At 37.9% G+C, this 17,205-nt stretch overlaps 1 pseudogene; it reads left to right on the top strand.

Annotated features, from left to right (window-relative positions):
* The first annotated feature begins 15,189 nt into the window (after window positions 1-15,189).
* LOC145786142 (uncharacterized) lies at window positions 15,190-17,115 on the top strand (annotated as a pseudogene).
* Window positions 17,116-17,205: the final 90 nt, after the last annotated feature.

Raw genomic sequence — 17,205 nt, 5'->3', positions numbered from 1 at the left:
TGTTACTTTTAATTCCATTTTGACACCAGGAATCAGTTCTACTCAGTAGAGTGCTCAGTTGAATGTGGTGCAGTTATATTGACCTACTCATTATTAAAGTTACAAATTTAACATCTGAAAACATTAGTTCACAATTTACATATTTATTACTGGTTGGTAGTTATTATTGTTGCATCAATCTTGACATGCTACATTTTCCACTGATCATTACACTAACTAACTTTACAAACATACAGATAGTAATGAGCAGTACATTGTAATCTTTATTGCCTGATAATTTTGAACATTGCAATTACGTGCGTTTACAGAAATAACACTAAACTTCGCATGCAGACACTACAGAACATTATACCAGAGGCAACAACTGAAATTACAGCTCATAGTGTACCTATCACTTTGCAAGCAACTTCTTCTTTTCTCTGAATTTGACTAGGATTAGGTGTTTATCAATAAACACAAACAAACAATTTATTTAAAAACTAAATCCATTCATAGGTTTTTAGATGAAGCAAAGTAGTCAATCACAAGATCATTGAAATTTTCTGTTTCTGAAATCAAGTTCTTGCCAATGGAAATCATTGCTAAAGCTGATAATCTGTCAGTGGTCATTGTGCTATGTAAAAATGTTTTGATTCTCTTAAGCGTGGAAAAACAACGTTCGCTCTGCAGTTGTCTTTGGTGTAGTAATAACAATTTTCAACAATTCTGGAAATATTTCTAACATAAGTTCATCTGATGATAATGATCTCAATAAATTCGACAAATTTTTACCCCTAAAAATATCTTCCCTTGAATACAACAAAGAAAGTTCATTCAGCTTTTGTTCAGCAAGCATGGGATATGCCTCAACACATCTTTTTAATATTTCATTGAGAAACTGCTGAAGATAAGATCCAACATTTGAAAAGTTCAGTAACTTGCATGCTTCCAGATAACCAGTGAATATATACCTTTCTCTGCATTGAACAATAATTGTGTCACAAACCTCTATTGCTTCATGTATCCTGCTATAGTATGATGCTCTCTTAACTCTTTCATCTGATGCTACTGTTTCATCCAGGCTGTTACGAATATTTTGAATAGCAGCAGGGAAGATAGATAAGAAAGAACTGATTCCAATTGCATCCGTTGTAGATGATTGAAGATGTGAATACAAAATATCTACATTTGGCATTACTCTGTAGGAAAATCTATACCAAAACAAGAAATTAGAATCATTTAGCATTCGCTTTATTCCACTGGCTGCGTTACCTGTAGTTTCCCATCTAGACTCCTCCAATCTACTGCAGCATTCAATAAGTGAATCTAAGGTTCAATACAGTTTGCACTGTTCTGCTTTTAAAGTTCCACCTGGTAGACGGAAAACAAGGAATTTGACCATGTGCAACTTCTTCTAGTGCAGACATTCGTTGAGGAGAATTGGAAAAAGATTATGGAATTCCTGACAAGTTGTTAAAAAATATTCTAGTATTTCTGCATTGTAAACAAGATTTTTGTAGGACTAAATTCAACTGGTGAGCATAGCAATGCAGGAAATGAGCATTGAGATGAACTGATTTAACTCTTACTTGAATACCACTTCTGTTAATAGCATAACAATAAACAGCAAGTAACGCAATAATTAAATCAATGTTTTGTTCAGTTGTTGACTGCATTCAACCTCTTGTTTAACAATCGCTAGCCTACTGCTTCTTCAGGAGATCCCCTATCCTTAATGGAACTCATTAAATATCTTGTTTAACAAACTGGCCTACTTTGAGTGTGAATGCGGTGCAGTAATCTAAAGAAATGGGAATGACGCATCAAAATGCTGAAGCCAAAAACTCACGGAACCCTTAAAACTCACGGAACCCTTAAAACTCACAGAACCCCAGAACTCACGGAACTCCTGTTAAAGAGCACTGATAAAGACTACTCTCAAGCGTATCTGCAAAATTCTTCATACTTCTCTGCATTGTCAATCCCTTTATCACCCATACCTTTTTCAATTTTCTTTGTAGTCTGGATCTGAATAATGCAAAAACAGTTTTAACTGCAGAATTTCCAGTCCATTTACAAGTGTTTCCCAAACGAATTTCGAAAAAGAACACCCACTTACAATAGCAGTAAATTTTGGACTGCTTCTGCGGCGTTGCAGTCTAGAAGTTCCTGTCAGTTTAGAACGATACAAAAGCGAAAATTGTTTTAACTAAGTTTAACGAATTCATTGCTCTAGTCTAAATTAATGCAAGCTTTTCAGTTAACATTACAAAATACTTATAATTGTTAATCTTTTGAGAGGTTAAAAATTTAATCATTTTTCAAAACAAAATTAAATAAAATTTAAATGAAATATTTTGCAACACTGGCAACTTCTGGCTGCACTAACTCCTGGACAGCTACACCGATAGACATAATTTATGCCGGTATTGTTATTGGAACAGAGGGTCATTGGGGTAATGGGTTGCTGTGCACAAAACGATTTTAATCTTTGAGGAAATGTTTAGAAGGAAGTCGCACCTATGTTCAAATTTATATGATAAATGAAGAAATCAACCACCCCTATCCGTCATAAGTCTGCGCTACTACCTTTTCCACGCAATTAAACTTTTGTAATGTTTCTAAGATAGGTTGAGCTATTGCAGAGGCTCATTTATCATCACTCACAGCATCAAACCCCAGGAAAGCTTCCATTACTTCATATGAGGTCTCACTGACATAGCGAAAAATGACGGAGATCTGTGCTTTTTGCATGACATCTGTCATCTCGCCAATTCTACAGCAACAAACGAGGCTTCATTGATGTCCTTTTTAATATCAGTTCGTATTTCTGCCACTGATTCAATAAGGTCATTCTGTATTCGATTAGATAAACCAGAAAACACTGTAGATGTCTCCGAATGTCGAGAAAGTCTTTCATCATTTTCTACAAAAGCATAGATTAGTTCAACATAATTCCCACGATTAGAAGAGTTTGCGCTCTCATTGTTACCACGAAAGGCTAATTCCTGATTAGCTAGGAAACATGTTCCATTAATAAGAACCTTCAAAATTTCTCGCTTTTCTCTAACTTGAGATTTGTGAACGCTGATGCTTAGTTTCTGTTGCTCATTTAATGCCAAATCAATTCTTGAGGTTCCAAAAGTCTTTAAGCAATTTGATTTTGAATGTGGGTTTTCGATTTCTCATGTTTTGCAAAGGCTTCTCTGTAAATTTTTCAAGTTGCAAAACCCTTCTAGTCCAAATATTATCACTGGATATTGAAAACAAGAGACAGGAAAGCAGAAAAGGCGATTTTTTAAAGCACAGCCACTCCTTTTTTGAATACCAATCTCTTTGAAAATTGCTAGTTATTTTTTTGTCAAGTCTGTCTGATGCAAACCTTTTGAAAAATCTCTTAGCTAAGATACGAAATCTTCTTCCATTTTAGTTCAATTTTATAAGAAACAATCCTTTAAACTTTTTTATTTGCACTGTTGTCAAAGATGGCGTTTACTTAACTTGCAGCCTATCTTGTTCTGGTAACAACCTCATCTTGCCAAGACACATATCCAGCGTCATCTCCAAAATACTCTTTAAAAGTGTTTCTTATGTCTGTTGTACGACGCCTTGGACGTCTGCCCGATTCCTCATTGACTGCATCTGTCTGGTTGTCTGATCTTCTCTGCAGTTGCCTAGTTGCAGGTATCCTCACTCCTCAATATCCACCGAATTCCACCCTGTGTATTAGACTCCAGGTTTCCCGCTCAAAAAATTGGGCAGAACAAGGCAAACTTTAATGACTGTATCAACAATGTGGGGTTGCATCAACATAGCTCTACCGTGGCCTGGACAGTCTGTAATTGTAGATTTTTTGATGATAGGAAAGATTATTTCCTGGGTATGGCCGCATAAGATTTTCAATTAATGGAAACCCTTTGTCGCCAGCGAATACATGAGGCATAGCAGGTGCTGAAGTTCCGGGTAATGGCTTGTCTTGTGGGAGAGGCAGCTGGTTCTTTTTCAACATTTGTCCAAATACGCACCGTGAAAATATGTTTGAATCTCATTGTCATCCATACGGACCAACATCAACTGCTACAAAGTATTACTTGGTGTCAACGACTGCCATCCAACGCAACACCGAATGTTTTTTTGTAATTGAAAAACCAAGATTCACTGTTAGATGGGGCTTGAATCACCACATGTTTGCCATCTATGCTTCCCAATCAATGAGGAAAGTTCCACAACTCTTAAAATTCTTGGGCGATTCTTTGCCACGCTGCTGCATCGAGAACCGGCATCACGTCCGGCTGCAAAACATCCCAAAGTGCCTTGCAGGTTTCGAGGATAATCTTGGAAACAATCGATTTGCTCATTCGGAATGACGAGGCGATGGTAAAATAGCTGTTGCCGATGGCTAGAAACCTGAAGAACATTGATGATCACCGATATAGAAATCGAGAATCCGGAACTGAGTTTAGAGAATTGCCGGAAAAATGTACTTTAGGTATGGACCCCATATAATTAGGCTACTAGTATCCTATTGTAGCCTACTCACCTCAAAGTTAGTGCGAATCTTTCTCCCACCGATATTGGCAGTCGAAGATGGGTAGTTTATTTGACAATTTTTGGAGCATTTTTTTTCCAAGAGAGCATCTAATACCTCAGAAGTCATCCGAAACGTCATGAAAAAGTGTGACGGGCGCAACGCCCTCATGTCTGCAATGAGCTTGAAATGTTAACAACAACGTTTAACAACCTGTTAACAACGTTTGCAGATTAATTTTTTAGCTGAAAAAATTCTAGTTTATAACATTCTTTCCAGCCAGCAAAATTGGTCCTTTTTACATTGATTCAACGTCTGCAGACGTCAAATCATTGTTGAAAGTGGTTGATTTGCTGGCTGGGTTAAAGAAATACAGTATAGGTAACACGATTTCCAGTCAGCTGTTTTGTCAGGCGTTTCAGAGAGTGTAGGTTTCATTTCAACCTGCCAAAATGTTTTAAAATCAGAAAAGGAACTTCTTTTTGATACTTTTCAATGTAGCTAATCGTTGAATTGATATAAAAGCCAACTTTTGCTGCCTGGGCTGCTTCCTTTTTGCTAAATTTATTTAACTTGAGTCTGGCAATGTCGAGACAATGTAAGAGTAGTTAATTTTACTTTTCAAGATTCAAAATGAAATGTACCACAATTCTGGATCAACACAAATCGAATGATCGTGAAGTTATGAAAAATTCAGCTAAAAGCAATTTCTGACAAACCTACGTCATGAATTGCATGACATACATAGTTTCAACATGTGCTTTGTGCATATTGTATTTGGAGCAACGATGAGAAACTTTGCTGAGATTATTTCTCTTTTTGGAATATCCCGTTCCTCTGATGTCATCTACACATATGGTACAACGCTTTTTGGATGGCTGTGGTTGATGATTCGGTTGTGGTTGCATTGTACTAGCAGTAGTTCTTCCTAGGAATCCCATTATATTGGCTTGCATAGGTAATTATTGAGTTGAGGAGTGTTGTCGAAATGGTGAGCCCTTTGTGGTTTTATCAAGGACATAGCTAACTCCCAGCCTTCTGTGAAACTCTCATCTGCTTTTGCTTCTTTGATTGCCAAGCCTTTATTCATATAACTGACCATCATGGCATTTACACTCGAGCAACATCCTACTTATAGGAAAATGCTGAAATCAAAATAAAACTATTTTAACAATAAACCACTTTTCAGTCCCTAAATATTGCTAAGATTTAATTATTATTCAAAATGCATTTGACTAATCAATGCTTGATAATTAATCTAATTGTTGTAATATTTAATCATTAACTTATTCAAATTTAATTAAACGTTATTGATTAGAAAAATATTATTACCTGCCATGGTGCATTTTGATGGCTTGGGCTTTACACTTTAGTTTCCCATTTTTTGATCAACGACATCTGTTCCTCCTTTCTTGAAATCATAGAGTTTAATAATAGGTGGTTCATTTTTTCCGTCATTTTGGGTAACTTCGAAAATTGCTGTATTATGGATAAAAACCAGCACATTTCGCTTTCCTGTAGATTTTGGTTTTACAACGTAGGAAGTAACAGTAAGGTACGTTTTACTTACCTCCCAGAAAACTTCTGGGCTGAGTAGTTCCTGACCGGAAAAAGCGCTAACTTCTCCTGCACCTTTTTTGATGTTTGCCATGTATCGATCAAAGTAATATTTTTTCCCCACAACCACTCGGCCAATTCCAGTGATGTTTAAAATCTGTCAAGAGAGATGTTTCTCCCTTGAAGTGGGGCAATTCGATACAAGTTGTGCACTAAAGTTTTAACATATTCTGTTGTGCTGCTCAAACAATACGAACCTAGGTTAATCGGCTTTCCAGCACTCGCTACGGCGGTTTAAGTGTAAGGAATGCGGGCACTATTTATACTTCTAAACAGCAACCCATAGTTTTGCAGGTTTGTTTTTATTGTATTGTCGAAATGCCAGTTGTCGAAACGTTAGATCCAATTCCTACATGGGTTGGATCTAACGTTTCATCTAGAGACAAAAAATCGTCTGGCACTAGCACTCTCTCACAATTTCCAATAAACATTTGAAAAATGTCTCGCATGGCAGCAAAACGGTCTTGTCGCCAACGTTCCTCTCTGGTTAACTTGTCGTCACATCTAAGGTTCTTCTTTTGAGCCTCTGGGGCCAGGGCCCCACCCCAGGTTTATGAGTGTTCAAATTATCTTGTCATAGCACACACATTGAATGTAACAAACTTCTTCTGTAAATCTGCACTTGTTTCAGTAAGTGAAAAATTACCTTCAATCGTATAACGCTTCCATTGCATGTATCTACACACCACCAGAACTGAATAGTAATGGACATCACCCAGGAACTGAGATCATGACATTTTGGTCACCCTGCTGAGTTTTTTTAGAAATACTCTTAGCCATGTGCCAAATTTCATACTGATGTGATATCTGCGAATATTCCTCTCTCATGATTTTGGTAATCTGAGGATGTCTGTCAGTTGCCAAGGTAGTAATCTCTATATTTGATTCCTACAACTACACAAGAAGGAACTCATGCAATGGCAATTTTGTATAATCATACAATGGTGAATTTTACATGCAACTGCATATAGCCTTTTGTTGTTCAAAGAAATAAATAAACTACCACATTTCAAATTAAATTTTAAAAAGAATTGTAAATTCAAACATTCCCCAGTGGAGATTTTTAAGTGTCCAACCAATTGAAAGCAAACGTACCAATTTTTTTAGTTGTTATTGTGTGGCTGTGGCCTAAATACTGTTTACAACTTCATCGTAGCAGTTGCTTGATATAATAGTACTTGAGGCAAATTACTATGTGCCAATTTCATTTTATTTACCTCCAAATCTTTGATACAACGCTTCAAACCCTCCTGCTCCATATTGTAGCTGTTTTTCACCTGGGTCACTCTGACTCCGTTTGTTGCAAGGACAAAATTTATCTGTGTGTCCATTAGCGAATACGTCCCATAGATTGCTGAATGTCCAGACCTGTCGCACCGACCATCTCCAGCAACAACCAGTTCTGTATGAGAGGTATACTCTGAAAGTCAAAATCATGAGAACATTCATTTTAATATTCATTGTTATTTCCATGGCTATCAATTTCATTGTATAATAACATTGATTAACTTTTCTTTTGCTATATAGGCCTATGTAATACAAGTATAGACAATGTTGCAACAATTCTTGTAATATCTGAGAGTAGCTGCTCCTGGTGGCGATTCCACATCAAGTTGATGGACGGTAACAGCCACCTCTTTTGAGTGTAGTAGAAATTTTTCACAAAGTATTTTGAGCTTCAAACAGTCTGAAATTTTAGCTAGTGTGGTGTAGGTGTTGCCTGTGTAGATGGTGGAGGCTGCTAGGAAAATATTTCCCAGTGGGGTTCGATGCACTAATAGCTGGGACCGCCATGTGTAGACATGGTGTTCATTGCATGTAGCCGTCACTATGATCATAGACCCTGTATATGTTCTGATAATGTTATCCACTGGTGAGCAGCATGAAAGGATGGCTTGGCACTTTTTAAACAACATGTCTAATTTATCTTGAAAAACTAACAGTTTGGTAATCTTTGTTGAACAGACAATTTCTTCTTCATCTGTCTCATATACTGTACGCCTTCACTGCTGCTGCAGTCAGATAGCTCATACGTCTCATCGACTTCTAATGACATATCACTAAAAATGAACAATCCAGGTTTAACGTGGTCCGAGACTTCCTCGCTGTGATGGGACCCTGTGTGGCTAGTTTTCTGGGTATGCTGGTCCGTGATGCCTGGCAACATAGAGCAGAGCAAAGTGGTGGATACTGGATAGGGAAGAGGGTCTGTCTGTGTGCCTGTACTAAAGGGAGACAATAACTTGGTGACGACTTGCTCAGTTTCTGAAACTTCCACAGGGGTGGAAATTTATGTTCTGCAGGGGTAGGTGGTTCAGGATCTGGGATTGGTGTAGATATCAATTGTTGATCCACTGCCTGGTGAAGCTGCAAAAAATGCAAGAAAATAATTCGCTTTAACCAAATGGCTTCTATGAAACAAAACTATGTGTTTAGAGTTGCCTACCCTGCCAATGTTTTACTGATCTGTTTTAAAGCTTTGTTCATTTCCTGCTTATTCGATCTGAACGCTCGCTCTTACTCAGAGATGTGGACCCATAGGACCCAGGTCGATCAAGGTTTGTGGGTACTGCAATAACAGTGACTTTTACATATCTTGAAATATCAGACAGAAAGGACAGCTTCAGGGATGAGAAAATGTTTGGGTGTGGTGCCCTGTAGCTCTGCCGTAGATCACGCTGGTAATCGCTGGCCAGAAAATGGTCGCTGCACACAGGGCAGTGCTTGTTGACTGGTGGGTTTTTGAGTTTCATCGCGGAGATCCATTTCTTAAGCTTGTCTTGATTATTTAGAGGTAAACGATGAAAGTGTATCCCTTTCACGATTCTTCCGTTACTACAACCGGGAGCCATACAAAAAAGCATCTCAACGTGTAAAACTCAAGTATAAAATTGTTCCCTGTATATGTAGCCCACTTGTTTATAGTTTATTTGTATACAAAATAGTGGTTCTGAATTCTGCCTGGACAACCAACTACGTCATCAAAGATTTTGACCAATCAGAATCCTTTAAATCAATATCCTTTTTTTAGATTTTTGAGCTAATGACAAACCCCAAAAAAATTTTATTGTGACAAATCGCTTTTTCTCAAAGATCTATGAATACAAAAGCTATATTTTCGTTGCAGTGCACCTTTAAAACTAGGGTAAGTATGACCATAGCAGCGTAATGGAACACCGGATAAGCATTATTCTCCCATCTTGTGATATTTGCTTTTTCTTTAAACTATATTGTATAAAATCAATACAATAGAATTAGTTTTCGGGCTCTCTGCGTTTTGATGTTTTGTTTTGAACTCTCAAACAAATCGCATCAATTTCGAAACCTAACCAATTCAAGGGATTTTTATCGAAAGTTGAAACTAAATACTTGCATTTCAAACCACCTTAATCCCAGTTCAGTTGGGCAAAGGCTACTAATTAATTAGAGGTGATTAGCTAACTTTTCAATTTTTTTTTTTTGTGGCACCATATTCACATACGTTTTGGGTTTTACCACTGGCTGTTCTGTCAATAAAACGTTTTAGTGTATTTCTACCAACTTAAGGTTGGGAAGCTCATTTCAAGGTCCACCATTTTGAACATCTAAAACAGCAGCTTCCATTACATAGATACATTTCCACGATTGTTTTTTTTTTAATACCATAGACAGATTAAATACCTACAATTTTATGGGATTAAATTACATAATTCATAAAACAGTTGTCCTACAATAAACAACAAAAAGTAACATAACATAATAAACTTTAACGTTTTCGGCAAAACTCTCTGCCCTCATCAAGAAACAACCCATAGCATACATCGATATAGTTGTTATCAGACTTATAACCATAAGGCTAAGTTGGACCAATCGACCCAGCATTTCAGTTTGACTTATCTCGACCACAAATACCAAGGTTTGGCTACTGTGGTCAAACTTGTGTTTTCAATGCACCTTGAGCTAATACTGTGCAATTGTCAATGAAATCAAACCTAGTCGCCTGAATCTGCTTTGCCTAAAGCCCACTTTGTGCACCTTTTTAGTATGAGATTGAACCATGTACGATTTAATATCTCGTCAATGTTTTTGCTGCTGTAAATTTCATTGTTTACTGTTTTTTGTTATCAGCTAACATTTACTGCGACACTGCCGAAATGTATTGCAGCCACTAGCCTTTCCGAAACACTTTTACAACTGATATTTCAAATTATCACAGAATATGAAAGTTTGTGTCATTCTTGAAATGTTATTCGCACACATCGAACTTAATAAACATGTCCAATTTAAACCTTTGGTAGAGTGTTCGCTTTGTTGAACCACAGACAACGTTGCCTGTGTAGCGGACGCTGCTAGTCAGCATGCGTGCTCATAATAATACACTATAGCCTACAGCCGTCAGTGAGACTGCGACATTCCTGGGCATAATTGGCGAGGAATGACCGGGACACGAAGTCGTCTTCACCACTGCCTTGTTTATCGACTGAACTTCACTAGGTAGCGCTTGATCACAAGTAGAATCCTTCACAGCTGCGTTGTTTATTGACTCAACCTTTAACTTTCGAAGAACAAAATCCAATAACACCAAAATGAAAGCATCCGAACGACTAATAACTTTACCACCAAAACTTAGTTCAGCATACTGTCGTTCTACATTATTAACTTAATTTTCAAAGAATAGAATTTGTCTTCCGAGTGTGCACACTTAACTTCGGAATTTTAGAACTGCATTTGCGTTAGGAATCATGGTTTTAAGTATCTTAAAAAGAGCTCTGGTTTTGATTAGGAAGGCGCAGCCACAAGCATTGCAAGCTCTACACGCGACCATATAACACAACACAACGGTAGATCTACGTGTCGATGAAGTAGCCTACAGTAGGAATGCGGTTTAGGCATCAAACAAAATTGATTGCTAGACTGAATTCCGAGAGCAGCAGCTCGCGGTCTTTGTTAAATGAAGAGAATATTCCAGAATCCGACTCGACGCCAGTGAAGCGAAGCGCGTTACGTCAGAGAGAAACCTCTCGAGCGCTACACCTGATTTGTTTCAAAGGGTTGTCTTGTAAAATCCAAGATGTTTTTACAATGTTCGGAAAAAATCCACGTTACAGTCACTATCGAATGTGAGGACACCACTTAATGCGTACTACACTTTTTACCTACTTTTTAACATAGATTTGACTATCACTATGTGACATAGTTTCCAGTGCAACATAGCGGATCGCGAGTGGTTTGAACTGAATGAATCTTTATCCTCGGACTGGGAAAGCTTCTTGAAGAGCTTAATCCTGGCAGTTTCGCATACTTGTAGACTGAGGCTTTGAATCACTGACGCAGGCCCGGTCACCGAGATTGACTGAGTGAAGTTACCGATTGCTGAAGTCTTGTTGCCTAGGAATTATTCCATCTATTAGATGCCGGAGAGCAATCCTTAACGTGCGTTGCTCAAGCGCACACCCGAGAGTCGAACCAGTCCAGCTTGATCTTAAAGTTTCTTCGTTCCAGAAGTCACGCGCTAACCATCGGGAGCGGACCAAAAAGTGATAGAATCCGTGTGTAGAAGCTGTTACATCAGATCAAGAAAACAATCGGAAAGCGCCAGACATACACGAAGAAAAATTCTGAGCGAAATTGAACAATGGAAGTCCCAAGCAATGCCGGTTCATGGGTATTGTGGGCTTGTTTTTGCTTGCTTGAAAGCTTCTAACACCTATTTTGCTTCTAAGACCTAAGCTCGCAATGGGGATATTAAAGTTGTTTAAACTAAATCTTTAGTAAACTATTTGGTTGCTATTATACGCATAGCCATAAGTTTGGTAGGCTAATTAGTTCCATTCTCAGTTCAACTCTTACGCAACACAAGGTAGCCTACTGCCTTGTGTAGCCTACTGCCTACACACCAGTCGTGGCCAAAAGTTTAAGACCAGACTTGATTTATGACGTCTTTTGTATAACGCCATAATACTGCATCAGATATTGTTTAAGTTGCACCATCTTTATTCTGGGTCAAAATCTGATGTGATCAGTCATTATTTAGCAAATATAAATTGAACATCGGCAAGTAGAGATCACTTTTCTGTATTACTTATCTGCCCAAAATGGGCTCCCTTTCGGAGGTTCAGTGATGTCAGATTGTTGTTCTCCGCAGGGAAGGCTACACAGAACATCAAATTGGTGATCAGTTTGGATTTAGAAAAACTTTTGTGCATCAGGCAATTGTGAAATTTAAGAAATCAGGAACTTATGCTGATGCAAAACGCAGTGGTTGTCCTTGAAAATCAACTCCTAGAGCTGACATCTTTATGAAAAGGCAAGTGGTGAAGTCTCCAACATGTTCAGCCAAACAAATTAGGGCCGATTTGAATGAAGCCGGTAATCCAGTCAGCAGGAGGACTGTTAGCCGCCGTTTAGTTGTAGAATTTGGTCTGAATTCACGAAAACCAGTAAGAAAACCGAGGCTTACACCAGCGATGAAGAAAAAGGGCCTCCTGTTTGCATTGCAGCACAAAGAGTGGACTTCTTCCCAATGGTCTAAAGTTTAATTTTCGAACGAATCAAGTGTCCAACAGTTTGGTGCAAGAAAAAGAAATGTTCGTCGACCTCAGGAACACAATTTGATGAAAAGTATACCCGGCAAACGATGAACATCCACCAGGTGTGATGATATGGGGAGCCATTTCGACCAAAAGTGCAGCCAAACTCATTTTTCTAAAACCAGAAACCACGATGAACGGCCAGAAATACTTGAACTTAATGAAAGAGAAGCTACAACCGCACAATAATGCACATGTTGGTGCAGGAGTGTACAATTTTGGTGGAAGATGGAGCCCTATGCCATCGTTTAAAGACAGTAGCAGAGTTTTTTAGGGCTAAGAAAATCACTCTTCTGCATTGGCCGGGGAACAGTCCCATTAACCCTATCGAAAATGTTTTGACTTTTCTCAAGAATAAAGTTGCTGAAAAACATCCCTCGAGTATTCCTCCCTACTTGAAGCAACCAAATTAGTCTGGATCCGTGAAATTCCTGAGAAACTTTGCAAAAATTTAATCGAAAGTATGCCCAGACGAATCAAGGCCGTCATCAAAGCGAAAGTAGGACACACTAAATATTAAAAATTTGAGATTTTGATGCAAACTACTATATAAATGCTTATTAGCCTACATTGTCATATATACAGTGAGCAAGTAATAAGAAAAAAAACGACAAGAAATAGGACGGAGAACTGATTTTCTCGAAATTTGCGGTTTGGTCTTAAACTTTTGGCCACGACTGTATCTTGAACAAGCGGGCAAAACGAAATTTTGCTCTTCTTTTTAATGCAGATAAAAATAACCCTTTTTTTCACAACCTACCAAAACTATTCAAATAAATTGGACACCCTTGTGCTCCACTCTGCGGCCGAGGTGTACAGGGGCCGGAGCTTTGGAGTAGGCCTATTTAAAAGCCATAGTCTAAAATTCTTGGAAAAAATAGGACCTGGAGAATGATTTTGGTTTTTGAATCTTTATCTTCGGACTGTCAAAGCCTTGATAGGCTATTCCTGGTAGTTTCGCATACTTGTGGAGGCTCTTGACACAGGCCGGTTACCGAGAGTGACAAAGTGAAGTTTTCCGATTGTCAAAGTGTTGATGCCAGGAAATTATTCCATCCATTAGGTGCCACTGAATGGAAAGCAGTCCTTAGAATGCGTTGCTCAATCGCAGTGTACTGTATGTTATCGCAATGGGCGCAAAAAAAAAAAGTGATTAGGGTTTTTGTGTCAATTTGCTATTTAAAAACGCAATACTTTCTTTTGTATAACTGTTTGAATGAGAAAGTGCAGACTCAACGACCAAACAAAAATAAAATTACCATCCATCTTATGCCTTAAAACTTCTTCGTTAATTTTGAATTATTCTGCTTAATAACCAAATTTACAATTTGTTTTTCTTCTACTGTAAATACTTCACCACTTTTATGGTTATTTTTTTCTGACGATAGTTCCTGAAGAAAGTCAGACGAAAACCTGCAGCTTCGAGTTACCATGAGCAACATTATACTCGCAACGTACAAATTAAAAAAAATAATAATTTAAAGAAATACATAATGGAAACTTGCTTCCCCTAGCAACATAAAACTTGAAATCTCAGTATGGTAATCCACTGAACATCAACCAGCGCTAAGTCGCTCAATTTCAGTTTATTTAAGTTTTTATATGTGGCATAAGTTACCTGCCACTGATTATAATACCTTAACCGTTGAAGCTTTTTTTAAAGGAAGAACTTAAAGTTCAAGTTTTTTGTTTTTTATTTTATGGGTGGTTATATACCGTAAATAGGCCCTAGTTAGGCTACAGAATCTAATCTAACATTTTTATTGAAGTTTTTTAACAATAAACTAATGCAACAAAAAGTGCTCAATGCCAAGCAGAGCGAATTACATCAAATTCAGTTACTAGGCAACTTACTAAAAAAACAGCTTGTCTCGCCTTATTATTAAGGTCATCAGAAGGTAGCCTACCGTAGGTTACTTATTCAAATAAAACCTATTTTACTAAAAACCTTAACAGTCTGTTTCACCTCATTAGGATCATCAGAAGGTACTTATTTAAATAGGTTATATTTAAATAGGCTTAAGTATATTCTGGTGATCATAACGAGATAAAACAAACTGCTAAGGTTTTTAGTCAGTAGTAACTGAATAACACTATGTAACAAACAAAAAATTTGTCCTTGGGAAACAATTGCTATAGGACTTTGGTTGCTTTTGCGATAAAAACATGAAAAATCATTATGATACCATTAGGCTATAACTTTGGGTTTGTGTTCCTAAGACTAGTTTGAAATTTTTCCTATTTCTCATGACAATAAGCATGTAGATTTCATTGATTGTCGGCTATATCGCAATTTTTAGTGGTATGCGATGGCTTGCAAGTACTCAGCACTCAGCAGTTTCCTTTTGACGTGTGGTGAGCTCTTTGCAAAAAAGCACTGTCCAGAGCAGTGGTTTCCAACATAGGGAAAAATTACCTCCGGATGGACATATACAATACTTTATGGGGTAACGTGGCACCAAAATTACCCTAAAAATATATGTTGTTCATTATATGATGTATGTTGTTCTTCAAGAGGCTCGGAAAAAGTTGGGAAACACTGGTTTAGAGAGTTACAGCCATGCAAAAATATCTAACATGCATAGTTTACAATACCAGTTGGTGATCAAGATAAACGTTGGGCACCACTTATCATATGTAAATACTACCGCTGTACTCCAAAACGGTTGGTGTACAGAAGAGAAAGGGAAATGCGTTTTGCTTTCTCCCTTGTCTGGCATGAGCCCACAAACTATCTCACAATTGTTACCTCTGTATGGTGGACCCAAACCAACGACGAAAGGAAAAAATGCCCTTTCCATCCCAGTACCCTGACATTCCATGACCTAAGCACCTGTACCCCATAACGCAACTAGCATGCCTGTCCCATAATTACCCAGGTTGAAAGATGAACACTTCATTGCACATGCAAGCTATACAGATTCAGAAACGTATGAATCATCTGTTGCTTATCTTCATCGCCGAGTTGCCGGTGAAAGGTGCCCTTACTACCCTAACCAAGAAGACATGAACGATCTTGTCAGGGAACTGTCATTGACAAAGTTGAATGCTGAGCTATTCATTTCCAGACTAAAGCAATGGGACTTGCTGGATGACAGTGTTCGAATTACTTTACAGAGAAAGCGACATCGCGGCTTCTCAGTGTTCTACACGTTCAAAGATGATTTATGCTACTGCCATGATATAGAAGGACTCTTTCAGGCTACATGGGCATTTCTTGCAATCCTTCTGAGTGGAGGCTCTTCATCGACAGCTCATCTAAAAGCCTCAAGGCTGTTTTGCTACACAACACAGACAAGTGTCTCTCCATTTCTCTGGCTCACTCAGTTTATATGAAAGAAGAGTATCAGAACATCAAAATCCTGTTAAGTGCATTAAAGTATGACCACTACAATAGGGAGGTCATTGGGGATTTCAAGATGGTGGCTTTCTTGATGGGCCTTCAAGGTGGCTATATCAAATTTCAATGCTATCTTTGTCTATGGAACAGCAGAAGTAAAACTCTTCACTACAAGAAGAAGAATTGGCCTCTAAGAACCAGCTGTGAGCTTGGAACTTATAATATGAAGCAACAACCACTGGTAGATGCAGCGAAAATAATGATGCCACTTCTGCACATAAAACTAGGTCTAATCAAGCAGTTTGTTAAACAACTCAACACAGAGGGTGATGCATTCAAGCACATTCAAGAGCTGTTTCCAAAATTATCAGAAGCAAAAATCAAAGCTGGAGTATATTTGGGACCTGAAGTGAAGCGACTGATAAATTCCATCGATTTTCCAGAGATGCTGTCTGAGGTTGAACGGAGAGCTTGGACTTCTTTCGTTTCTGTAGTTCCTGGGCAATCACAAGGCAGAACTGCAAGGAACTTGTCGATAAACTTGTGGATGCGTATTGGAAGATGGGATGCAGGATGTCGCTGAAACTACATGTACTACATGCTCATTTTGATAAATTTAAGGATAACATGGGGAACTACTCAGAAGAACAAGGTGAAAGATTTCATTAAGATGTCAGGTCTTTTGAGGAACGCTATCAAGGACAATACAATGAAAATATGATGAGGGCTATATAAGAGACCTTTTATGTGAAATTGAACTGACATATCGTCGTCAATCTCGAAAAATGTTTCTTTTTGATTAAGTTATAAGTTTTGAGCACTTTAAGTGACAGCGCAGGTTTGCTCTGTAACAATTTTGAATAAAGGCCTATAGCACCAGGCCTTAAGGCTTTTGTCTCAAGTTTATGTGGTAAAATCGCCTTGCATACTGCATAGCCTACATGTGTTCTTCTTTATGTAATTTTTTAGAAGTAGATTCTGAAAACAACTTTTCCGTTATTATTTTATTGTAAGAAAGCAAACAACAACAACTAAAATTGGATTTCACTCCATTCTAATGGTTTAAACAGATATGTATAGTGGGAGCAAAGGCATTAACAAAGCAAAATTAGACGAAAAAATTCTAATAAATTAATCTCATAAATCAGAACCAAAGTTTGAACTTTTTGAAT

Source organism: Aplidium turbinatum, chromosome 17, assembly GCF_918807975.1.
Source record: "Aplidium turbinatum chromosome 17, kaAplTurb1.1, whole genome shotgun sequence".
NCBI lineage: Eukaryota > Metazoa > Chordata > Ascidiacea > Aplousobranchia > Polyclinidae > Aplidium > Aplidium turbinatum.
This window is presented reverse-complemented; position numbering and strand designations above follow the sequence as displayed.